Raw genomic sequence first — 26050 nt, forward strand, 5'->3', positions numbered from 1 at the left:
GTTAGGAGAATAAGCTACCAATCAGTTTCAGTTCAGTTGCTCAGTCATGTCTGATTCTTTGTGACCCCATGGACTGCAGTATTCCAGGCTTTCCTGTCCATCACCAACTCCCGAAGCTTGTTTAAACTCATGCCCATTGAGTTGCTGATGCCATCCAGCCGTCTCATCCTCTGTCATCCTCTTGTCCTCCTGCCTTCAATCTTTCCCAACATCAGGGCCTTTCCCAATGAGTCAGTTCTTTGCATCAGGTGGCCAAAGAATTGGAGTTTCAGCTTCAGTATCAGTCCTTCCAATGAATAATCAGGGCTGATTTCCTTTATGATTGACTGGTTGGATCTCCTTGCAATCCAAGGGACTTTGAAGAGTCTTCTCCAACACCACAGTTCAAAAGCATCAGTTCTTTGGTGCTCAGCTTTCTTTATAGCCCAACTCTCACATCCATACATGACTACTGGAAAACCCATAGCTTTGACTAGACGGACCTTTGTTGGCAAAGTAATGTCTCTGGTTTTTAGTATGCTGTCTAGGTTGGTCATAGCTACCTAACAACAAAAAGCTCTGAAAAAGTTTAAGTCCAATGGGAAAATATGGAAGATACTTTCCAGTATTTCATTCTATTATTCACCAACAGTTATTGTCTGTATGTCCTAAGCACTGTGATTGGAGCGTCTACATATGCAATTCTGTTGAATTATTAGGGCTTCCTTGGTAGCTCAGCTAGTAAAGAATTCACCTGCAATGCAGAAGACCCCAGTTCGATTCCTGGGTCTGCAAGATCTGCTGGAGAAGGAATAGGCTACCCACTCCAGAATTCTCGGGCTTCCCTGGTGGATCAGCTGGTAAAGAATCTATCTGTAATGCGGGAGACCCGGGTTCAATCCCTGGGTTGTTTAATTATTAATTTTGTTTAATTCTCACAACAATCAGGAATTTTAAAGATTAAGATGAGAAAGTTGCTATCCAGTTATTTAACCTTTAAAATACTTTTCCTGTGACTATATAGCTTAAAAGTGATGGTACTGAGTTTCCAAAGTTCAAAATCAATTGTACTAAAATTGTACTATCAATTGTACTATCAATTGTTCAAAATCAATTCTGTACCATAGCCAGAATAATTGTGGCTGTTTAAACCAATGTTCACTCTCTCCGCCACCCGCCCCCCCTCCCCTACACACACTTCTTTAGGATGTACTCAAAACTCAAAACATCGTAAAGACAAAAGTATCCTTTTTATCATCTGGACTGTTCTCTTGACTTTTTAAGTGAGATTTTTGTCTGCATTCTTTCTTTTAATATATCCTATGTTTTTTAAAGCATATGTTATCATAACAATTCCCTGCTTGAACAACAACAACTTGGTGGTTTGTTTTTGTTTTTTCTTTTGCTTTTAGGAAAACCTCCAGATTCTTTTAATTAGAACTCAACTCTTCAGCTCTTTCTAATGTTAGTTGTAGACAGTGTATGGTCCTTACTGTGTCACTACATCTTTAATCCCTCTGTAATCCATCCAAATAGAACCATTCAACCTTCCCCATATGGGTATTTACCTTCATATTTTTGTTCATGCCATTCTCTTAGGTAGGTTATCACCTGTTTTAATCCTTCATGCTTATCTTACGTGTTGTTTGCTTGGTTTTGTCTTTTCCATTGTACGTTTAAAAAGAATTTTTTCCACCCCTCTGCTCTTGTCTGTGTGTGTGTGTTTGTGTGTGTGTGCACACGCACACACACGCGAAGTTGCTTCAATCATGTCTGACTCTGTGCAACCCTATGGACTGTAGCTCCTAGGCTCCTCTGTCCATGGGATTCCCCAGGCAAGAATACTGGAGTGGGTTGCCATGCCCTCCTCCAGAGGATCTTCCCAACCCAGAGACTGAACCTGTATTTCTTATGTTTCCTGTGTTGGCAGGCAGGTTCTTTACTACTAGCACCGCCTGGGAAGCCCTCTCTGCTCTTACATCACTTTAATTTATACTTCCATCATAACATGAGTTTCCTTTTGCCTTGGAAGCTTTTCAAGGTCAGAGAGTACTTGAAAGTGAGGTACTTTACTAGACACTGAAAGTTTAAAGAAAAACAAGAATTGATCCCTGCTCTTTAGGAGCTAACTGTCCAGTGTGAGCAAGGCTCTTGATCTTTAACCTCCCTTCTGTCAGAAATACTCACCTGCTTATTTGTTCTACTTGTGTGGTATTCTGTAATTTTACCACATTGTGTCTCAATGCTTAATGCAATTGAAGACTCATCATGTCATTTTTCAATTCCCTATTTGTACCAGCATATAATTGGACTAACTTTTATATACAATTTAAATAATCCTAAAGGAAACAATGAATTATTTTGCATATTATGGGATTATTGATATGCTTTTGTTTTAAAATGCAATTTTCCAGTTAACACTTTCTCTGTATTTACTTTTCTAAATATTTTCCCTCTCTGAAATGATGAAATATTTAAAAATATTTTTCTCTTCTTTTGGTTAGAAGTTGCATATTATAAATTTCCTGTTTTTCCTAGAGAGTACAGCACAAAATCTAACGTTAACAGATGCTTTTAATTTTTTTCTGCCTATAACCAGAACCTTAACAACCCTTTAGTTTCATTTTCCCCAAACACATTCAGTTCAGTTCAGTCACTCAGTCGTGTCCAATTCTTTGCAACCCCATGAACCGCAGCACACCAGGCCTCCCTGTCCATCAGCAACTGTCGGAGTTTACCCAAACCCACGTCCATCAAGTCGGTGATGCCATCCAGCCATCTCATCCTCTGTCGTCCCCTTCTCCTCCTGCCCCCAATGCCTCTCAGAATCAGGATCTTCTCAAATGAGTCAACTCTTCACATCAGGTGGCCAAAATATTGGAGTTTCAGCTTCAACATCAGTCCTTCCAAAGAACATCCAAGACTGATCTCCTTTAGGATGGACTGGTTGGATCTCCTTGCAGTCCAAGGGACTCTCAAGAGTCTTCTCCAACACCACAGTTCAAAAGCATCAATTCTTCAGCGCTCAGCTTTCTTTATAGTCCAACTTTCACATCCATACATGCAAAACACATTATATACCATCATTTTTAATTCTCCATATATTTAAACTTAAACAATCATGACATTTAAAGTTTTAAATAGAAACTACTATTTTACTGATTTAAATAGCTAAACATTTTTCATAATTACCATAAATGAGTTCAGTTTCAATGCTTCTATCTTAAATAATTCTAAGTTAAGTCCCTCCTCCCCACCACTATGGGCACTAGAGTATGACTATCAATTTCTTTGGTTTATATTTAGAACTAGCCAGCTCATGAGTCACTATTATGTAAGCTCATATTTACCAAACTGCCTTTGAGGGTTTTTTCCCTTCAATTTCTGATTCTGGGAATGTTTTGTTTTATTATTGAGCTCAACTTCATATCAGAAGGATTTGTAAGGTGCCATGTGCTTGCCACGTGACTCCAACTTCTGTTTATCATTATTTGTAAGACTTCTTTGAACTAATATTTTTAAAACAAATAATAAGAAAAAATATGTTTGGTACACTCTTCTAGTAAAATAAATGTAAAACAGGTTACTACTATCTATTGTCTTCTTGCATGCACAGAAATTAGATAGAAGTGAATTCAAGAATTTGATGATGTTTTCATCTAAGTGGATACTAAATGAAGTGTGCGTATAATTTCAGAATGTTACTTTAATTTTTGAGGAAAAGAAAGTATTCTATAAAATGCTCATAACTAAAAAAAAAAGGCAACATAGAGACATCAGGGTGAAATTTCAAAGATACACAAAAGAAAATATTATAAACAAACTAGGAAAAAGAAAACAGAAGTTTCTCTTCTTTAGTGATTGTTTAAGGTAAACCTAAAAAATTTGTTTGATAGCAACTCATAGCCTTGGATTAAGTATTTTGGTGCTTAAGCTTACATGGAATGATGCAGAAAAGCACATACATTTCATATAAATTGGGTGAGCTCAAGACTATCAAACTGAAGTAGCTGAAAAAATAAATGAAAACAAGAATACAAGGAAAAAGTGTATGGGCCATAAACCCTGCCTATCTGGGAAAAATGCATGTTAAACTAAATTTTAGGATTTTTTTGTGTTCTCACATGTTTAAAGAACTGATTTGTGAAGGAGCAACCAGCATATTCTCTATCACAAAGTCAGCAAACTGGTGGCTAATGAATCATATGCTTTATTTGGCTTCTGTTTTTCTTTCTAAACTGGATTATTTGAAATGATAAAGATTTATGATTTTTCTTTAAATGTTAGAATATATAGCAACATTAGGCCAACACTCCTTTATGGCAACTGTTCCCTAGATTTGAGTGAATTCCAAACCTTCAAGAAAGGACATGTGCTGTCTCATGGACCCTGTTCCACCACATTCTATTGCAAATAAGCATTTCGGGCTGTAGCCTCTTATATACGCTGCTGCTGCTAAGTTGCACATTGGGCAAAATAAGGAGCGGTGTCCAAATGGGTTGGTACACCCTTCAGTGCAAGAAAGTCCTGTGAAAGAGGGTATTTTCACCACAAAAAAGTCATAAAAATTATGTTCCCTAGTCCTTTATCCAACCTAGCATCTGCTGATCCACTGGTTCTTTCAGTAACTTTCCATCCTCTTATCAGGGCTAGTGGGAACTTTCAAATCCTTGATTGCCATGAGCAGGCAAGATAAAATAAATGACCAAGGTCCAACTGCAGTCTCATCTGCTTGTCCTCCTCTTACTCATATTCCACATTATTCATCTCACTCAAGAGTCAAAGGGTTCTAGATTCTCCCATACCTTTCTGTATATTTAAAAATTTTAACCGCAAAGTATCTTCAAGGAAAACACTGCAGGGAAGTAATAGTCCTGGAATTTGACCTTGTCCATCTATCTCTGTCTCCATTTTTCCTTTTTCATATTCCTGAATGTAGAAATGCCAGGCTGTCTACTTTGCCTTCTTTCTGACATAAATCTTTCATTTTTTTGGTACTTTTCTTCTTCCTAAGAAGCTAAGTTCCAGGGTTAAATACTAATTGTTAATGGATATCCTACTATTGGGACCTGCAGGTATAGGTAAGCTTGGAAATAGGATAACATGGAACAAAATCATTGTTTTAGTAGCTGAAAAAATTAACCAGCTATAGTGCCTCTATTTAGATTATTCCAAAGACACAGAATGAATAGAAACTTAATACAGGTATTCAAGTTGCTATGGCTATACAATTGCTCAGTCATGTCCAACTCTTTGCAACCCCATGGGCTATATAGTCCATGGAATTCTTCAGGCCAGAATACTGGAGTGAGTAGACAGTTCCCTTCTCCAGGGGATCTTCCCAACCCAGGGATTGAACCCAGGTCCTCTGTATTGCAGGCAGATTCTTTACCAACTGAGTCATCAGGGGAGCCCAAGTTATTCAGGTTAGTAGTACTATAAAGAAATGAGTAGGAAAACTGGATTATGCATTATTATGTGTTCTACATTCAAAAATCTCCCTAAGACATTCAAAATTACTTGAATTTTGGTATCTAAAATTGCTTCAAATTTCAAGTGGGAGTTAAATGTTTTAGAAATGTGATAAAGATTCATGATGTACTTAAAATCCACATTAACTATTGAATGCATTCCCTATTTATTGCCTTCTTTTTTATGTCATGGTCTATCAGCACACTTGTTTCTTATGCATACTGTTTATTCTAAGTTCTTTAAAAGGATATTCATCTAGCAAGATAATAAATGTCCCATAAAATGTCAAATATAAAGCTCAATACATAAAATCTAAACACTGCCTTAAATTCACTTTTTGATTCCATTTAATACCAAAAGAATGAATTAAACTTTCAAGTATATTTTCAGAATTTGGCCTGTTCAGAAAATTTTAGTTATTAGTTTTTAATTTAACCCCCAAATTCTGATACCTGTCAGTAGTTTCTAAATTTATCATAAACTGAAACTAATAAAGCCAATTTCAGTTGTTGATTAAATGTCTATCATTGACAAGTTTCCATCTATATTCTTTTTCATCAAGAAGTCTGATTATTCAATGAAGTGGAAGAAATGGGAATGAGCAGTCTGCCTCATGGAGTATCACACAATATCCTGGTAAGAATGCAAAAGATTAAAACCCTAACAGATAGACAATTTTTACTACAACAATTATTAATACTTTGTGAACTCAGTTGGATTTTGGTGATGGCACAAGACACAATCATAGGTTATAAGACCTTTATAGAATGGTAAAAATTTATTTCAGCTCACAAACTATATGCTTTCTTCCCAACAAAAGCAATACAATGTTTCATAACTTTTTCATATGCTGTACCAGAGCAGGTTGCTTATAAGCAGCACAGCATTTTTAGAAACAAGTAAGTTGCAGTAGCATTTAGTGGAATAATATTCTGAGATATTAAGATATTGATGTTTTATATTTGTTGTTCAGTCACTCAGTCGTGTCTCTTTGTGGCCCCATAGACTGTGGCACACCAGGTTTCCCTGGCCTTCACTATCTCCCGGAATTTGCTCAAACTCATGTCCATTAAGTCAGTGATGCTATCTAATCATCTCATCCTCTGCTGTCCTCTTCTCCTTTTGCCTTATATTTATTTGCACTCAAAAGTCATTTTCAACTGATGTCCTCTAAAGTCTAGAAAATAAAATACTCCATTTCCTTTATTGTTGTAATGTTATGTTAAGGATCGAACCTGGGTCTCCCACGTTGTAGGCAGATGCTTTTACTGTCTGAGCCACCAGGGAAGCCCTTATTGTTGTTAGGCATGGTCATATAACCCTTTTCGGGCCAATAGATGCAAAAGGAATTCTCTAGGCTAATTTTTAAGGAAGTTATTTTTAAATTCAGACTAAACTGTTAGGATGTCTTATTCATTTTTCCTCTTAGCTATTCTATTTATTTTTTTCCTTCTTGGATAGCAGATGTGATGCTGGGAGTGTGGCAGTCTTTTTTTTTTTAATTATTTTTTTAAAATTTTATTTTATTTTTAAACTTTACAAATTGTATTAGTTTTGCCAAATATCAAAATGAATCCGCCACAGGTATACATGTGTTCCCCATCCTGAACCCTCCTCCCTCCCCATACCATCCCTCTGGGTCGTCCCAGTGCACTAGCCCCAAGCATCCAGTATTGTGCATCGAACCTGGACTGGCAACTCGTTTCATACATGATAGTATACATGTTTCAATGCCATTCTCCCAAATCTTCCCACCCTCTCCCTCTGCAACAGAGTCCATAAGACTGTTCTATACATCAGTGTCTCTTTTGCTGTCTCGTACACAGGGTTATTGTTAGCATCTTTCTAAATTCCATATATGTGCATTAGTATACTGTATTGGTGTTTTTCTTTCTGGCTTACTTCACTCTGTATAATAGGCTCCAGTTTCATCCACCTCATTAGAACTGATTCAAATGTATTCTTTTTAATGGCTGAGTAATACTCCATTGTGTATATGTACCACTGCTTTCTTATCCATTCATCTGCTGATGGACATCTAGGTTGCTTCCATGTCTTGGCTATTATAAACAGTGCTGCGATGAACATTGGGGTACACGTGTCTCTTTCCCTTCTGGTTTCCTCAGTGTGTATGCCCAGCAGTGGGATTGCTGGGTCATAAGGCAGTTTTATTTCCAGTTTTTTAAGGAATCTCCACACTGTTCTCCATAGTGGCTGTACTAGTTTGCATTCCCACCAACAGTGTAAGAGGGTTCCCTTTCCTCCACACTCTCTCCAGGATTTATTGCTTGTAGACTTTTGGATTGCAGCCATTCTGACTGGTGTGAGATGGTACCTCAGAGTGGTTTTGATTTGCATTTCTCTGATAATGAGTGATGTTGAGCACCTTTTCATGTGTTTGTTAGCCATCTGTATGTCTTCTTTGGAGAAATGTCTATTTAGTTCTTTGGCCCATTTTTTGATTGGGTCCTTTATTTTTCTGGAGTTGAGCTGCAGGAGTTGCTTGTATATTTTTGAGATTAGTTGTTTGTCAGTTGCTTCATTTGCTATTATTTTCTCCCATTCTGAAGGCTGCCTTTTCACCTTGCTAATAGTTTCCTTTGATGTGCAGAATCTTTTAAGTTTAATTAGGTCTGATTTGTTTATTTTTGCTTTTATTTCCAATATTCTGGGAGGTGGGTTATAGAGGATCCTGCTGTGATGTATGTCAGAGTGTTTTGCCTATGTTTTCCTCTAGGAGTTTTATAGTTTCTGGTCTTACGTTGAGATCCTTAATCCATTTTGAGTTTATTTTTGTGTATGGTGTTAGAAAGTGTTCTAGTTTCATTCTTTTACAAGTGGTTGACCAGATTTCCCAGCACCACTTGTTAAAGGGATTGTCTTTAATCCATTGTATATTCTTGCCTCCTTTGTCAAAGATAAGGTGTCCATATGTGCGTGGATTTATCTCTGGGCTTTCTATTTTGTTCCATTGATCTATATTTCTGTCTTTGTGCCAGTACCATACTGTCTTGATAACTGTGGCTTTGTAGTAGAGCCTGAAGTCAGGTAGGTTGATTCCTCCAGTTCCATTCTTCTCTCTCAAGATCACTTTGGCTATTCGAGTTTTTTTTGTATTTCCATACAAATTGTGAAATTATTTGTTCTAGCTCTGTGAAGAATACCATTGGTAGCTTGATAGGGATTGCATTGAATCTATAAATTGCTTTGGGTAGTATACTCATTTTCACTATATTGATTCTACCGATCCATGAACATGGTATATTTCTCCATCTATTAGTGTCTTCTTTGATTTCTTTCACCAGTGTTTTATAGTTTTCTATGTATAGGTCTTTAGTTTCTCTAGGTAGATATATTCCTAAATATTTTATTCTTTCCATTGCAATGGTGAATGGAAGTGTTACCTTAATTTCTCTTTCTGTTTTCTCATTATTAGTGTATAGGAATGCAAGGGATTTCTGTGTGTTGATTTTATATCCTGCAACTTTACTATAATCATTGATTAGTTCTAGTAATTTTCTGGTGGAGTCTTTAGGGTTTTCTATGTACAGGATCATGTCATCTGCAAATAGTGAGAGTTTTACTTCTTCTTTTCCAATTTGGATTCCTTTTATTTCTTTTTCTGCTCTGATTGCTGTGGCCAAAACTTCCAAAACTATGTTGAATAGTAATGGTGAAAGTGGGCACCCTTGTCTTGTTCCTGACTTTAGAGGGAATGCTTTCAATTTTTCACCATTGAGAATAATGTTTGCTGTGGGTTTGTCATATATATCTTTTATTATGTTGAGGTATGTTCCTTCTATTCCTGCTTTCTGGAGAGTTTTTATCATAAATGGGTGTTGAATTTTGTCAAAGGCTTTCTCTGCATCTGTTGAGATAATCATATTGTTTTTATTTTTCAATTTGTTAATGTGGTGTATTACATTGATTGATTTGCAGATATTGAAGAATCCTTGCATCCCTGGGATAAAGCCCACTTGGTCATGGTGTATGATCTTTTTAATGTGTTGTTGGATTCTGATTGCTAGAATTTTGTTAAGGATTTTTGCATCTATGTTCATCAGTGATATTGGCCTGTAGTTTTCTTTTTTTGTGGCATCTTTGTCAGGTTTTGGTATTAGGGTGATGGTGGCCTCATAGAATGAGTTTGGAAGTTTACCTTCCTCTGCAATTTTCTGGAAGAGTTTGAGCAGGATAGGTGTTAGCTCTTCTCTAAATTTTTGGTAGAATTCAGCTGTGAAGCCGTCTGGACCTGGGCTTTTGTTTGCTGGAAGATTTTTGATTACAGTTTCAATTTCCATGCTTGTGATGGGTCTGTTAAGATTTTCTATTTCTTCCTGGTCGAGTTTTGGAAAGTTGTACTTTTCTAAGAATTTGTACACTTTTTCCACGTTGTCCATTTTATTGGCATATAATTGTTGATAGTAGTCTCTTATGAGCCTTTGTATTTCTGTGTTGTCTGTTGTGATCTCTCCAGTTTCCGAATAATGATAGTGAAATTGATCCAAAATCTTGAAATCAAAATGGAATCACAGATAAATAGCCTGGAGACAGGATTGAGAAGATGTAAGAAAGGTTTAACAAGGACCTAGAAGAAATAAAAGAGTCAATATATAATGAATAATGCAATAAATGAAATTAAAAATACTCTGGAGGCAACAAATAGTAGAATAACAGAGGCAGAAGATAGGATTAGGTGAATTAGAAGATAGAATGGCAGAAATAAATGAATCAGAGAGGATAAAAGAAAAACAAATTAAAAGAAATGAGGACAATCTCAGAGACCTCCAGAACAATATTAAATGCTATAGCATTCGAATCATAGGGGTCCCAGAAGAAGAAGACAAAAAGAAAGGCCATGAGAAAATACTTGAGGAGATAATAGTTGAAAACTTCCCTAAAATGGGGAAGGAAATAATCACCCAAGTCCAAGAAACCCAGAGAGTCCCAAACAGGATAAACCCAAGGTGAAACACCCCAAGACACATATTAATAAAATTAACAAAGATCAAACACAAAGAACAAATATTAAAAGCAGCAAGGGAAAAAACAAGAAATAAGACACAAGGGAATTCCCATAAGGATAACAGCTGATCTTTCAATAGAAACTCTTGAAGCCAGGAAGGAATGGCAAGACATGCTTAAAATGATGAAAGAAAATAACCTACAGCCCAGATTATTGTACCCAGCAAGGATCTCATTCAAGTATGAAGGAGAAATCAAAAGCTTTTCAGACAAGCAAAAGCTGAGAGAATTCTGCACCACCAAACCAGCTCTCCAACAAATACTAAAGGATATTCTCTAGACAGGAAACAAAAAACGGTGTATAAATTCGAACCCAAAACAATAAAGTAAATGGCAACGGGATCATACTTATCAGTAATTACCTTAAACGTAAATGGGTTGAATGCCCCAACCAAAATATAAAGACTGGCTGAATGGATACAAAAACAAGACTCCTACATATGTTGTCTACAAGAGACCCACCTCAAAACAGGGGACACATACAGACTGAAAGTGAAGGGCTGGAAAAAGATTTTCCATGCAAATAGGGACCAAAAGAAAGCAGGAGTAGCAATACTCATATCAGATAAAATAGACTTTAAAACAAAGGCTGTGAAAAGAGACAAAGATGGTCACTACATAATGATTAAAGGATCAATCCAAGAAGAAGATATAACAATTATAAATATATATGCACCCAACACGGGAGCACCACAGTATGTAAGACAAATGCTAACAAGTATGAAAGGAGAAATTAACAATAACACAATAATAGTGGGAGACTTTAATACCCCACTCACACCTATGGATAGATCAACTAAACAGAAAATTAACGAGTGTGGCAGTCTTATTGTTATCAAGACAATGAAAGCCTCGCACTACTGATAGCAGATCAGTTTGGCCTACAACTCTGATGAGATCTTGAGCAGCTGTCTCAGTCATCAATCTCTGTGAACATCTTGACTCTTGAAGGAAACAACTCCTATCTAATGTACTCATTGTTAGTTGTTGCTATTGTGCTACTTTCTGCCAATATAATTGTGAACAATATGCTTCCCCTCATTCAGGAATCAGTAACATCTGCCTTCCTCTTCACAGTGAGATGAATATCAGACATTCACAAATTTCTTAAGTCCAAAGGACTAACTGATGATCAGTAATTTCTTCATGATGCCTCAGACCAAAGAAACACCTAGAAGTTCTGTTTATTGGTTAGATTCAAATAATTTAACAGCTGTAATTTATATGGTATCTGTGTTTATTCAAATATGTAAAATATTTCAATACAGCCATGCAAATGGGCTGTAGTGTCTCAGTGCACGTAGGTATAAGATATGGGAGTCGTGTTCTGTTCAGCTTTCCTAGAAGGGAGAAGTGAATTGGAAATTTCTAAGACTGATTGCCTAGTATGGGGCAGGTGGGGTCAGCTGCAAAGGAGCACAAGAAACACTTTAGGTTGGAGAAGTAAAGTATATCCTGATTATGGGGTTGTTTATACAAATTTTTAGAAATAATACATTTTAAATATTGTGCTCATAAATTATTGAAACATAGACTATGTTAATGAACTAATGGTATTAGTTAGACAGGATTAATTGCTGAAAAAGATGGCAGGACCCAAAATGACAATGTGTAGAAATCTAACATTTATTGAAAGGAAAGGGTGAAGTGGAGAAACAGTATTAAAGTATTGGTGTGCCTCATAGCCAAAGACCTCAAACCTGAGAATCCAGGCAAGAGCACTGACTGTGTGTAAGGGCTGTGTAAGTGCTTCCTTTGTTGGATCAGAAACTATCGATGTGTGAACAGAACATCTTGGAACCATAGAGTCTATACTGGAGTCTTGACTGATACAAATCATCAGTCTCACTGCTGTTGATTAAATAATGTCAATAAACTAGTGTGAATCATCTTCAAACTCCTTTGGACATATGACTACAAAGGAAAACTATTAACAATTATATATCATGCCTTGGGGCTTCCCTTGTTGCTCAGCTGGTAAAGAATGCGCCTGCAATGTGGGAGACCTGGGTTCGATCCTTGGGTTGGGAAGATCCCCTGCAGGAGGGCATGGCAAATGCCCAATATTCTTTGCCTGGAGAATCCCCATGGACAGAGGAGCCTGGTGGGCTACAGTCCATGAAGTGGCAAAGAGTCATACATGACTAAGCAACTAAGCACAGCAGCATGGCATCATGCCTTGATCAAGCGTTAGTGCTGTGTAGGTATTCCAGTAACATAGGTTAATGAGGTTAATTCTAGGTCTATTGGAATTAACCCTCACAGTAAATAACATCTTAATGAACCAAAACAAACAAAAAATTATGCACTGTAAATTACTATACAAACATAATGAATTAAGTAAAGTAATACTTGCTTTGTACTATTATGTGGAAATAGTGATGACACCACAGTAATAATCACAAGTTTCAATTAACATTATACATTGGGATACATGTATCTTTTTGAATTATAGTTTTCTCAAAATATATGTCCAGTAAGTGGGATTGCTGGATCATATAGTAGTTCTATTTTAGTTTTCTAAGGAACCTCCATACTGTTTTCCATAGTGGCTATATCAATTTACATTCCCACCAACAGTGCATGAGGGTTCGCTTTTTTTACATCCTTTCCAGCTTTTATTGTTTGTGGATTTTTCAATTATAGCCATTCTGACCGATGTGATACCTCATTGTATGTTCATTGCAGAACTATTTACAATAGTCAGGATATGGAAGCAACCCAAATGTCCATCGACAGATGAATGGATCAAGAAAATATGGTAATATACACAACGGAATATTGCTCAGCCATAAAAAGGAACAAATTTGGATCATTTGTAGACACACTGATAGACCTAGAGTATATCATGCTAAGTGAAGTCATAAAGAGAAAAACAAATATTATATATTAATGCATATATATGAAACCTAGAAAAATGGTATAGATGAATGGTTTTGCAGGGCAGCAATAGAGACACAGACATAGGAAATGGACCTACGGACCCAGTGGCGGGTAAGGGGTGGGAGGAATTGGGAAATTAGGACTGACATGTGTGCACTGCCATGTGTAAAAAGATTGCTGGTGGAAACATGCTGTGTAGTGCAGGGAGCAAAACTCAGTGCTCTGTGATGACATAGAGGGGTGGGATGGTGAGTGGGAGGGAGATTTATAAGGGAGGGGATGAATGTATGTATATATAGCTGATTCACTTCATTGTATAGCAGAAACAAACATAATGGTAAAGCAACTATACCCCAATTTAAAAAAATAAAAGAAAGACAAAAAAAAAAAAAAGACAAAGTGCATAAAAGTGTGCTATGTTACAACAGAGTAGATGACATTGACAACCCTGGGAAGCCATACTTTCTAACTGAATCAGAACATTATGAATGAAGAAAGAAGGCCATTGTGTCCTAACAAACATAAGTGACCAAGCCATCATGTCCTTTTCTTACTCATTTTACTTCCTTCCTTAAGTTAATCACTTGTGCTAAAATTAATGACATAGAAAGAAAGGGAAAGATAAGGTAACCGATAATTCATTTGCCTTTCAATCTTTCGTTGCTCATCAGTACCTGGAGGTACAGTGTGTTAGTAGAATATGCAATATCAAGAAGTGAAATAAAATCAATCAAGTTCACTTCATGCCATATTTTGCTGCTTGAGTAAGAATGAATTATATATACATGCACCAACTATGTCAAGGCTGTATATTGTCACCCTGCTTATTTAGCTTGTATGCAGAGTACATAATGCAAAATGCTGAACTGGATAATGCACAAACTGGAATCAAGATTGCCGGGAGAAATATCAATAACCTTAGATATGCAAATGACACCACTCTAATAATAGAAAGCAAAGAGGAACTAAAAAGATGAAGATGAAAGAGGAGAGTGAAAAAGCTGGCTTAAAACTCAACATTCAAAAGAGACACAGGTATCCCATTGTTCACTGAAGCACTATTTACAATAGCTAAAACATGGAAGCAACCTAGATGTCCATTGACAGATGAGTGGATAAAGAAGCTGTGGTGCATATAACACAATGGAATATTACTCAGCCTTAAAAAAGAATGTATTTGAGTCAGTTCTAATGAGGTGGATGAACCTAGAACCTATTATACAGAGTGAAGTGAGTCAGAAAGAGAAAGATACCATATTCTAACACATATATACAGAATCTAGAAAAATGGCACTGAAGAATTTATTTACCGGGCAACAATGGAGAAACAGATATAGAGAATAGACTTATGGACATGGGGAGAGGGGAGGAGAGAGTGAGATGTATGGAAAGAGTAACATGGAAACTTACATTACCATATGTAAAACAGATAGCCAACGGGAATTTGCTGTATGGCTCAGAAAACTCAAACAGGGGCTCTGTATCAACCTAGAGGGGAGGGCTGGGGGCAGGGGAGATGGGAGGGAGTTTTAAAAGGGAGGGCATATATGTCTACCTATAGCTGATTCATGTTGAGGTTTGACAGAAAACAGTAAAATTCTGTAAAGCATTAAAAGTAAAAAAAAACAAAAATACAACTCAACATTCAAAAAACAAAGATCATGACATTGGGTCACATTACTTTATGGCAAATAGATAGGGAAACAATGGAAACAGTGACAGACTTTATTTTCTTGGGCTCAAAAATCACTGCAGATAGTGACTGCAGCCATGAAATTAAAAGATGCTTGCTCCTTGGAAGAAAATCTGTGACCAACCTAGACAGCATATTAAAAAGCAGAGACATTACTTTGCCAACAAAGATCCATCTAGTCAAAGCTGTGGTTTTTCCAGTAGTCATGTATGGATGTGAGAGTTGGACCATAAAGAAGGCTGAGAATGGAAGAACTGATGCTTTCCAACTCTAGTATTGGAGAAGACTCTTGAGAGTCCCTTGGACTGCAAGGAGATCAAACCAGTCAATCCTAAGGAAATCAACCCTGAATATTCACTGGAAGGACTGATGCTGAAGCTCCAAAACTTTGGCTACCTGATGCAAAGAGCTGACACATTGGAAAAGACCCTGATGTTAGGAAAGATAGAATGCAGGAGTAGGGGACAAGAGAGGATGAGTTGGTTGGACGGAATCATCGACTCAATGGACATAGATTTGAGCAAGCTCCGGCAGGTGATGAAGGACAGGGAAGCCTGGTGTGCTGCAGTCCATGGGTTCACAAAGAGTCAGACATGACTGGATGACTGAACAACAACAGTACCAAGTACAAAATACAAATTGTGTGATTTCAGTGATTCTGCATGTAGTTTGAGTGCTCTTACACTTGCATTAAATCTGGCATTTAATGCAGATTAAATGTACAGTATTATATATGTACAATTTATATTGTACATATGTAATACATGTACAACATAAAGATGTACAATAAAATGTGTACTAATGCTTTTAAATTTCTTTGCTTGAAAAGTGTTAACCTCTCAGTTGTGTTTGACGCCTTATGATGCCATGGACTGTAGCCTACAAGGCTCTTCTGACCATGGAATTTCCCAGGAAAGAATACTGGAGTGGGTTGCCATTCCCTTCTCCAGGGGATCTTCCCAACCCAGGGATTGGAGGCAGATTCTTTACCGTCTGGAGCCACCAGGGAGGCCCTTTCTTTGAATGAATGAATTGAAAAAAACACTATGACAAGTCAAGAGAAAAACAACTGAAGAAAGAAAATGTTAGTAATTTTAATGACACATTTCCTTTGCTTTTTGAAAACACACTTTCATTGTGCATTCAGCACCATAAATTATGTAGCAGGCCCTGGGTAATTAATATTACTGCAACAAGTGCAACAAGTGTTCATGATATAATAGCAACATGGTGCTGTAGATGAATGAATATTTGGATTCTTACAAATACACAAACCAAAGTGACATCATTCAATCCACATATCTCTAAATTATGTCTTGGGAGGAATTGAAAATGGAATATAAAAATAAATAGTGAATATTGACCTAGCTAAATGTCTGAAAGAAAAACTGCATGAGTAAATTTCAATAGTTTATTTTGTAACGAGAACTGAAAGGTGGGTACTGACTTGCAGGTATGTTCTGGGAAATGGAAACCTCAGGGATCTGATGTTTCCTTGGTGATAGGTCTTTCTTTTCAAATCTGTTGTCTTTGTTAATACAGAGTTGAAAGCTTTGGGTGATGATTATTTCCTCATTCTTCTGGCTTCAACTTTTTCACAGTGCTAATAATTTGGAGATCGCATATGAAATGGTAGTGTATGAAACAGTATAGCACTAAAGGAAGTTTCATAAAAACTTATATGGAAGCATGAGTGAAAATATAATTCACTAAGTGTCTTTTATATATTTGAGGGCACAGATACTATATTTCCACTTGAAGTCTCTTCTTTAGAAAAACAAAGACCATTCTAGGTATGTTTTCACCTTTACAAAACACTAATAATTTAATGTGAATAATTTTTTCTTTACATGGTAAAAATCTCAGATATATTCTATTCTTTTTGATACAGGTGTTAGAATCATCAAGATTTTTCTCAGTTCAGTCACTCAGTTGTGTCCGACTCTTTGCGACCCCATGAAATGCAGCATGCCAGGCCTCCCTGTCCATCACCAACTCCCAGAGTCCACCCAAACCCATGTCCATTGTGTCAGTGATCCCATCTAACCATCTCATCCTCTGTCTAATAGGCAATTAATTTTAATTTTTAAAATTTTAATGAGTCAAAGAAGTTTATTCTCTATGTCACTTTTTATAAAAAATTTATTTTATTGAGATAAGAGTCACAAACCATAAAGTTCCTCCTCAAAGTATGTAATTCAATGATTTTTTGGTATGTTGACAGAAATGTACTACCATCACTGCAATCAATTTAGAACATTCTCACCACCCCCAAAAGAAATCCCATATTCATTAGCTGTCATTACCCATTCCCTCCCAATCTCTCAGTTCTAAAAAGTCACTTATCTATGTGAATCATATTGTCTTTTAAATCATATTGTCTTTTAAGTAATTGAAGATCTTTTAGAAGTTGCTAATATGGAAATGTTAATACAGGTTTCTAACTAAATGATCGATTAATTCAAAAGCAAAAACTCAAGTTCCGAGAAAAATATTTTTTAAAAATCCCTTTAAAAGATTGAAAATATGCAGGATTTTAAACACAGAATTAAGTTCTTTAATGTCATGAAGTTTTTTCTGCAATAACATTGATTTTCCTTTCAGCCATGAGGATAGCAATTGTCAGTCAGTCAGTCTGTCAATTCAGTTGCTCAGACATGTCTGACTCTTTGCGACCCCATGAATCACAGCATGCCAGGACTCTCTGTCCATCATCAACTCCCGGAGTTTACTCAAACTCATGTCCATCGAGTCGGTGATGCCATCCAGCCATCTCATCCTCTGTCGTCCCCTTCTCCTCCTGCCCCCAATCCCTCCCAGCTTCAGGGGCTTTTCCAATGAGTCAACTCTTTGCGTGAGGTGGCCAAAGTATTGGAGTTTCAGCTTCAGCATCATTCCTTCCAAAGAACACCCAGGACTGATCTCCTTTAGAATGGACTGGTTGGATCTCCTTGCAGTCCAAGGGATTTTCAAGAGTCTTCTCCAAAACCATGGTTCAAAAACATCAATTCTTCGGTGCTCAGCTTTCTTCACAGTCCAACTCTCATATCCATACATGACCACTGGAAAAACCATAGCCTTGGCTAGACGGACCTTTGTTGGCAAAGTAACGTCTCTGCTTTTTAATATGCCATCTAGTTTGGTCATAACTTTCCTTCCAAGGGGTAAGCATCTTTTAATTTCATGGCTGCAATCACCATCTGCAGTGATTTTGGAGCCCAGAAAAATAAAGTCTGACACTGTTTCCACTGTTTCCCCATCAATTTCCCATGAAGTGGTGGGACCGGATGCCATGATCTTAGTTTTCTGAATGTTGAGCTTTAAGCCAACTTTTTCACTCTCCTTTTTCACTTTCATCAAGAGGCTTTTTAGTTCCTCTTCACTTTCTGCCATAAGGGTGGTGTCATCTGCATCTCTGAGATAATTGATATTTCTCTCGGCAATCTTGATTCCGAGAGAAACAGAATCAAGCCCAGCCCAGTGTTTCTCATGATGTACTCTGCATAGAAGTTAAATAAGCAGGGTGACAATATACACCCTTAATGTACTCCTTTTCCTATTTGGAACCAGTCTGTTGTTCCGTGTCCAGGTCTAACTGTTGCTTCCTGACCTGCATATAGGTTTCTCAAGAGGCAGGTCAGGTGGTCTGGTATTCCCATCTCTTTCAGAATTTTCCACAGTTTATTGTGATCCCTACAGTCAAAGGCTTTGGCATAGTCAATAAAGCAGAAATAGATGTTTTTCTGGAACTCTCTTGCTTTTTCGATGATCCAGGGGATGTTGGCAATTTGATCTCTGGTTCCTCTGCCTTTTCTAAATCTGGAAGTTCACAGTTCACGTATTGCTGAACCTGGCTTGCAGAATTTTGAATATTGCTTTACTAGCGTGTGAGATGAGTCCAATTGTGTGGTAGTTTGAACATTCTTTGGCATTGCCATTCTTTGGGATTGGAATGAAAACTGACCTTTTCCAGTCCTGTGGCCACTGCTGAGTTTTCCAAATTTGCTGGCATATTGAGTGCAGAACTTTCACAGCATCATCTTTCAGGATTTGAAATAGCTCAACTGGAATTTCATCACTTCCACTAGCTTTGTTCGTAGTGATACTTTATAAGGCCCACTTGACTTCACATTCCAGGATGTCTGGCTCTAGGTGAGTGATCACACCATTGTGATTATCTGGGTCATGAAGATTTTTTTTGTACAGTTCTTCTGTGTATTCTTGCCACCTCTTCCTGATATCTTCTGCTGTATTAGGTCCATACAATTTCTGTCCTCTATCGAGCCCATCTTTGCATGAAACGTTTCTTGGTATCTCTAATTTTCTTGAAGAGATATCTATTCTTTCCCATTCTGTTGTTTTCCTCTATTTCTTTGCATTGATCACTGAAGAAGACTTTCTTATCTCTCCTTGCTATTCTTTGGAACTCTGCATTCAGATCCTTATATCTTTCCTTTTCTCCTTTGCTTTTTGCTTCCCTTCTCACAGCTATTTGTAAAGCCTCTTCAGACAACCATTTTGCTTTTTTGCATTTCTTTTCCATGGGGATGGTCTTGATCTCTGTCTCCTGTACAATTCATGAACCTCCGTCCATAGTTCTTCAGGCACTCTATCAGATATTGTCTCTTAAATCTAATTCTCACTTCCACTGTATAGTTATAAGGTGTTTGATTTAGGTCATACCTGACTGGTCTAGTAGTTTTCCCTACTTTCTTCAATTTAAGTCTGAATTTGGCAATAAGGAGTTCATGATCTGAGCCATAGTCAGCTACCAGTCTTGTTTTTGCTGACTGCATAGAGTTTCTCCATCTTTGGCTGCAAAGAATATAATCAATCTGATTTCAGTGTTGACCATCTGGTGATGTCCATGTGTAGAGACTTATCTTGTGTTGTTGGAAGAGGGTGTTTGCTATGACCAGTGTGTTCTCTTGGCAAAACTCTTATTAGCCTTTGACCTGCTTCATTCCATACTCCAAGGCCAAATTTGCCTGTTATTCCAGGTATTTCTCGACTTCCTATTTTAGCAATGGTCAGATCAGATCAGATCAGATCAGTCGCTCAGTCGTGTCTGACTCTGCGACCCCATGAATCACAGCACGCTAGGCCTCCCTGTCCATCACCAACTCCCGGAGTTCACTCAGACTCACGTCCATTGAGTCCGTGATGCCATCCAGCCATCTCATCCTCTGTCGTCCCCTTCTCCTCTTGCCCCCAATCCCTCCCAGCATCAGAGTCTTTTCCAATGAGTCAACTCTTTGCATGAGGTGGCCAAAGTACTGGAGTTTCAGCTATAGCATCATTCCTTCCAAAGAAATCCTAGGGCTGATCTCCTTCAGAATGGACTGGTTGGATGTCCTTGCAGTCCAAGGGACTCTCAAGAGTCTTCTCCAACACCACAATTCAAAAGCATCAATTCTTCGGTCCTCAGCCTTCTTCACAGTCCAACTCTCACATCCATACATGACCACAGGAAAAACCATATCTATACACAAACTATTAGGTGTATCATTCAAGGTGATACACCTAATAGAATAAAATGGGATTATGCTGAGGTCACATGTTTTCTTCTCCTTCCTTCCTTTCCTCCCTCCCTTCTTTCCTTCCTTCTTTCTTTTTTTTTTTAAATATCCATTCTTTCTGCTTTATTTAAACTTGTGGGTACAGATATCTGTTCAGGATAGTGATTTCCCTTAGAATATGTACCTAGCAGTATCTCTCTGGATCACATGATAGTTCTACTTTAAAGTGTTTCTAGTGCGCAATTTCTACAGAAATTTCAAAAGCTGCTACCACTTACTCCCACCGGTGGCACCAACTTTTTCTACTACACAGAGTTAGGTGCCAGCTATTATCATTTGTAGAACTTTGCAAGGGGTACTACCAGAAGCAGTGAGAAACACATCAACTCCATCCAAATGCTGGGACACTATCAACAGCTAAGACTTAAAGCATAAAATCAACTTTGTATTCCTTTCAGGAAGTAGGTGAATTTCTTTTTCACTTTTTTTTTTTAAATATTCTAATTACAATCATGAATGCCTTTATAAAGGGACAACAAAGAAGACACAGACACAGGGTCACAAAGGTAAGCCATGCAAGACAAAGACAGATTGAAGCAATGCATGTACAAGCAAGGAATACCAAAGATTGTTGAAGTTACCAAATGTTAGGAAAGTAGAATGGAATAGATTCCTCCAAAGAGACTTCAGAAGGAACCAACACTGCCAGCACTGTGATTTTGGACTTCTAGACTCTGTGTGCTTAGTTGCTCACTCGTTTTCAATTCTTTGCAACCCCACTGTCTGTAGCCTGCCAGGCTACTCTTCCATGGTGATTCTACAGGCCCGAATACTGGAGTGGTTTGCCATGCCCTTCTCCAGGGCATCTTCCCAACCCAGGGATCAAACCCAGGTCTCCCGCATTACAGGTGGATTCTTTAGCATGGATTCTAAGTCACCAGGGAAGCCCTCTGAACTCTAGGACTGTGAGAAAATAAGTTTCTGGTTTTTTTGCCTTTTTTTTTTTTTTTTTTTTTACCACTAAGCTTGTGGTAATTTGTTATGACAGCCCCAGGAAACTGATACACATGACATATTACACTTGTAAGTTCATTCAGGCCCATTATTTTCATTAACTCACAAGAATCATTTAAAGCATATATTGTTTTGATTTTATAGGTGAGAAAATAGGAATCAGAGTGCTATGCTGATTTCCTAAGATAAAATAGTGAGATATTTGGAGGCTTAATACAATGGAGTTTCCACCTATCCAGAGCCATTCATTCACTCAGCAAATACTACTGAGTCCAGTTTTTGTTCTAGATACTGTGCTTTTCGTTAGTAAGAGAAGAAGATAATGAAGATGTACTCCTTGTCATCAATTTACTTGGAGTCTATGCCATAACATACAGAAAATAATGCAAATTCTGTAGTGCAGAAACCTAATGAAAAAGGTATTTCTAAGTTATTTTGGGGTTGTGGGGAACTGGGTAATATTGTGAGGTGTGGGCTTAGGATACCAGAATTGAGTCAAAGAAAGAAAAATGCCAAAGTTAACCTAGGTTTAGCAATGATTATTAATTGCAAAATGCACTAAAGCTTTTAAAACATTTTCACAACTCACAGTTAGTGAGAGTGAACGTAAGTCACATACTCAAACATGAGGAGGCTGGAATTTGATAATTTGGTAAGGCTGAGAATTGAACTTGTGTCCATTTCTGTGTGTCTGTATATACTGCTATTTAGTATATCATACCACTGCTAGGGACTTTCATATAGGAAATTATATTTCTTTTATCATGCATTTTATTTATTTTCACTTCCTTATAAATAAAAATAGAACATTGATCTCATACACTTCTGTGTTAGCACTGATCACTACTGTACTTGAAAGTCGCTCAGTCGTGTCTGACTCTTTGCAACTCCATGAACTGTAGCCTGCCAGGCCCCTCTGTCCATGGATTTCTCCAGGCAAGAATACTGGAGTGGGTTCCCAGTTCCTTCTCCAGGGGAATCTTCCCAACCCAATGATTGAACCCAAGTCCCCTGCTTTGCAGGGAGATTCTTTGCCATCTGAGACACCAGGGAAGCTATACTTATATAGTTTTATATTTATTTATTTTATCTGTAGCAGGATCTAATTCATGATCATAAGGTACATTGTTATCATTTCTTTTAGTTTCCCTTTGAGTAGTATATTTCCTCAATCTTTCTTTTTCATTCATTGGCTTACCATATTTTGAAGAATGTAAACCATTTATTTTGTAAAATGTCTCAGTTTGGGCTTTTCAGATGTTTTTTCATGATTAGAATCATGTTGTGAATTTTGGCAAAAATACCATAGATTTGATGTTGGATCTGAGTCAGGGTATCTGACCAGAAGACACCTAGCAATGATTACACTAGTAGAAACACCCATATCTTGGTTCCCCAAAATTATTATCCACTAAGAAGAACCAGGGGTCTTTGGAAAAATGTCTAATTCCAGAGCTGGGTCTGGAAGTATTCAGAAGACTCCTGAACAATTTGCTATACCAGGAGGTAATCATCTTACCTCGATTGTAAGACAAATGCACATAAAATTCTGGTTTAAAGGCTTTCACTTAACAAATCTGTGAAACTCTGAACATTAAATTAAGAAGTAATAATACTGAGTCATAATCTATTAATTGAAAAAAGAATCTGTGAGTCCATCATACATAATTAAAGTTCTTTTAAAATAATGTATGTAGAAGACTTGTGATTTATTTTTAATAAAAATTGTGAGTTCCAATAATGTGTCAGGTTAAAGTACTACTTATGCATAGCAATTACCACAGTGACTGAAACACAATAAGGACTCAGTGTATAGTTACTTGTTATGTGAGTATTTGAATGAATAAATAGATGAGCTATACATTCTTGCCGTGGCTTCATTTTTAAGTCTTGTGACTTTGATTGAAGCGTCTTATGCTTTTAGGTCAAAGTTACCCATGTACAAAATTAAGGCTGATGATAACACTTGAAAGTAGGATTCTGGATTAGATATTTTCTTTATGTTCTTTCTAGATTTTTGAGTCTGTGTAACCCAGTTTGGGTCTTTCCTGAAGATACTTAATGGTATATCAAAAATGTTTCCTGGGAGTTTCTATTATTACAGCAAGATATTCATGATATGAATTAATTTTGAGTAGTACTCTACGCAGTATTTCAGTCAGTTCATTCGCTCAGTTGTGTCTGACTCTTTGCGACCCCACGAATCGCAGCACGCCAGGCCTCCCTGTCCATCACCAACTCCCGGAGTTCACTCAGACTCACATCCATCGAGTCAGTGATGCCATCCAGCCGTCTCATCCTCTGTCGTCCCCTTCTCCTCTTGCCCCCAATCCCTCCCAGCATCAGAGTCTTTTCCAATGAGTCAACTCTTACGCATGAGGTGGCCAAAGTACTGGAGTTTCAGCTTTAGCATCATTCCTTCCAAAGAAATCCCAGGGCTGATCTCCTTCAGAATGGACTGGTTGGATCTCCTTGCAGTCCAAGGGACTCTCAAGAGTCTTCTCCAATACCACAGTTCAAAAGCATCAATTCTTCGGCGCTCAGCTTTCTTCACAGTCCAACTCTCACATCCATACATGACCACTGGAAAAACCACAGCCTTGACTAGACAGACCTTTGTTGGCAAAGTAATGTCTCTGCTTTTCAATATGCTATCTAGGTTGGTTATAACTTTTCTTCCAAGGAGTAAGTGTCTTTTAATTTAGGTATAATTGAGGCATATCACTGCTACATTTTTTGTTACATTGGAAACTTGTTTTGCATTTACATATTTTACACTGAATTTATTTGTTTTGTGAATAAGATTCATATTTCATTACTTTATATAAAAAGTTGGACTATAATTAAAGTAATTTATAATTAAGGATTATAAGAAACAGTACAAGTGGAGACATTGAAAAGCTTATAAAATACATTTATCTGAGGAATAGTTTTGCTGATCACTATAATTATGCTGACTTCTACATTGCAACTCATTTAAAACATTATATTTGGTATAAAATCTATCTCCTTTATATCTTACACAATATTAAAGAGTGAAAGAGTGAATCATAACCTGGGTTATTGCAAAAGGTGAAATATGTGATTAAAATTGCCAAGGGAACAAAGAAAATCAAGGTTGAAGAAATGATAAATAATATTCAAAGTCCAAAAGCCAAATTTAATCTAACTTAAGCCAAAGTAAACATTTATTGTAAGAATGTGTGCATGTATGCTAAGTCATGTCCAGCTCTTTGTGACTCCGTAGACTGTAGCCCACCAGGCTCCTCTGTCCTTAGAATTTCCAAGAATATAGGAGTAGGTTGCCATTTCTTACTTCAATTGTAAGGGTAGTGAGATGTCTTATGGAAATCATGAAATAGAATGCAACTAGTCTCTGGGTATTAGAAACAATTGAATCCAAATAATTGAACATTTATTAGAAATATTTTCCCATCTTGGGAATTCTCTCTGTCTCTTTGTCTTCTTGTCTCTGGTATATTTTTGTGGAAAACATGGTTTCTACATGAACATTCTCAGTTTTAAATCTCTTATAACCACCAGGTATCTACCCCTAGACTGAATGTGGCTTGAAAACATAGACTTGGAATAAATACTGCTTTGCTTTCTGTATCTATTTGGATAGAGGAGACAAGTGGGAAATTTTTCATAAATGTGTGCTAGTTTACTAGAGTTTTTTTTTTTTTTTGCAGCTTTATTTATATATTTTTGGCTGTGATGTGTCTTCATTGCCACATGGGCTTTTCTCTAGTTTCAGTGAGTGGTGGCTGCTCTCTGGTTGCAGTACGTGGACTTTCATTGAAGCGGCATCACTTGTTGTGGCGCACAGGCTCTAGGACACTCAAGCTTCATAGCTGTGGCATATAGACTCAGCAGTTGTGATTCCTGGGCTCTAGAACACAGGCTCAGTAGTTATGGCATACAGGCTTAGTTGCTCTGCAGCATGTGAAATCTTCTTGGACCAGGGAGCTAACCCTTGTTTCCTGCACTGGAAGGCAGATGGTTTTACTACTGAGCCACCGGGGAAGCCCGAGTAGCAATTATTGAGTTCACATAGTGTCCCCGGTGCTTAATGTTGAGTAAATCTGTGAAGCAGTTATTATCCACAGTTGTCATATGAGGAAATAAAAGCTCTGAGAAAGTACATAAAATGCTCATGCATTTAGTGGGGCGGTGGAAACATCATTTGAACTCATATTGATTTGACTCTAAACAAATATTTGTTTTCCCTCAAGTTAAATAAAAAGCGTTCACATTTTTCTAATAGACAAAATAATAAAAAAGATTAAGATTTAAATATTTAGAGAAAAAAGGAATAAGAGTTTTTAAAGAACATGGAAATTGAGTTGTTTTTTACTTAATACATGTATTAGAATTTAAGTTCTGCCTTAATAAAGGAATAGGGACTGAATTTGACCTTCATACATTAAAACATTAAAAACTGGGTAAAATATTTAACATGCAA

The 26050-nt window shown here is 37.2% G+C and overlaps 1 protein-coding gene across 1 annotated transcript in view; it reads left to right on the plus strand.

The window, feature by feature from the left end:
- GMNC (geminin coiled-coil domain containing) overlaps positions 1–26050 on the plus strand; it is a 136599-nt gene that overhangs the window by 52404 nt on the left and 58145 nt on the right. Inside the window, exon 4 of the transcript XR_009735602.1 lies at positions 6014–6087. The gene's annotated coding sequence lies outside the window, so the exon portion shown is untranslated. The remainder of the gene's footprint in view (positions 1–6013; positions 6088–26050) is intronic.

This window comes from Bos javanicus, chromosome 1 (assembly GCF_032452875.1).
Source record: "Bos javanicus breed banteng chromosome 1, ARS-OSU_banteng_1.0, whole genome shotgun sequence".
Taxonomy (NCBI): domain Eukaryota; kingdom Metazoa; phylum Chordata; class Mammalia; order Artiodactyla; family Bovidae; genus Bos; species Bos javanicus.